The following is a 1,357-nucleotide window of genomic DNA, read 5'->3' on the forward strand; positions in this document are numbered from 1 at the left end:
CGTCAGGCTGAGAAAGCATTTGCAGTTGGTGTGAGCTCTTCCTGGATAGAACGCCTAGTAAAGAAGGCAGAGGCCAGCATGCAATGCAGGCAAGAAAGCCAGTCAGTGAAGATGTAAATTGAGGAATATACATTCAACCCCCTTCCCACCCCCACCCAGCCTATCTCTCACCCACTGGCTCCTCAGTTTCCATCTTCACTGACTGCCTGTCTTGCATGCAGGCCAGCCTCTGGCTTCTTTACTATTCCTTCCATCTAGGAAGAGCACACGCCAACTGCAGAGGCATCCTCAGCCTGATGAAGGGTATTTAAACCCAAAAGCTTGTTAAGAAGTTTTCCAACTATTTGAGTTGATCTAATAAAAGATTTGCCCAAAGAACCTTGTCAGACTAAGTTATTCACATCTTATAAGGTTTCACATGTGAAATGGCAACAGGACCTTTCATCTCTTTTAACAGCATAGGTGCAATTTGCAATATCAGTTTAAACATTGTTGCAGATATAGTTAGGTATAGTATGTGACAATGAGGACCAACAATATTTATTCTCTTAGGCTAGGGACATAAGTTACACATAAACTGGTATAAGTAATCAGAAACCAATACCACGACAGGAGTTCTGTGCACATAAACCACTTTCAAAGTGGTCAAAACTGGTTTAAGATAAACCTGGATGGCTGTAGTATCAGACTTAACTGATTTAGGTTAAATTGGTTTATTAAACTTCTGTCACAGATGCCCTCCAGATTCAAGTTAACTCACAGTCCTCCAGCATCCCAGGATGCTTTGCACTTCCCCCCCACACCCTTCCTTGCAGAGTGGGTGGGCTAACATTGGTCCAAGCTGTCTGCTTCAGCCGAGTGGGAAGGCGTGCTCTAGTGCCTCCCGGCTTTTGGCTTGGGCCACTAAAGGCATGTGGCTGCATTTCCAGGATCAAAAGTAAATGTCTGTTCACTTTCTTATTGGTTCAGTCTATGGAGCTTAGACTAACCTGCAAAGATTGAATTGATTCAGCCTCGAGTTTGTTGACTCTCTGTACTTAACCTTCATGTCAAAAACATGTCCATTCTTTCAGCAAAAATATAGTGCTTAATAGGGCTGTATGAAGCTTCAGGTGCTGATTCGATTTGGAGGCGATTCAGCCCGATTCGGTGGCCGAATCTCCGAATGTGAATCGAATCAGGGGACCAGTTAAAAGGTCCAGATCAATTCTAAACGCTCCAAATTGATTCAGAAAAGATTTGGAGAGTTTCATTGATTCAGGCAGTGCCCATTGGCTGCAGCAGGGAGCTGGACCCGGCCTCCAAGCTGGTAAGTAGGGGTGGGGGAGGGGAGGCTGGAAGAGGGGGGAGGGACCAT

General features: G+C 45.2%; 1 long non-coding RNA gene across 1 annotated transcript in view; it reads right to left on the bottom strand.

Annotated features, from left to right (window-relative positions):
- Window positions 1–834: 834 nt before the first annotated feature.
- Window positions 835–1,357, bottom strand: part of LOC109293652 — a 23,403-nt gene continuing 22,880 nt past the window's right edge. Inside the window, exon 4 of the long non-coding RNA XR_002096356.1 lies at window positions 835–845. This is a non-coding gene — a long non-coding RNA (uncharacterized LOC109293652). The remainder of the gene's footprint in view (window positions 846–1,357) is intronic.

Source organism: Gavialis gangeticus, unplaced genomic scaffold (assembly GCF_001723915.1).
Source record: "Gavialis gangeticus isolate Ggan-Ray unplaced genomic scaffold, GavGan_comp1, whole genome shotgun sequence".
Lineage (NCBI taxonomy): Eukaryota > Metazoa > Chordata > Crocodylia > Gavialidae > Gavialis > Gavialis gangeticus.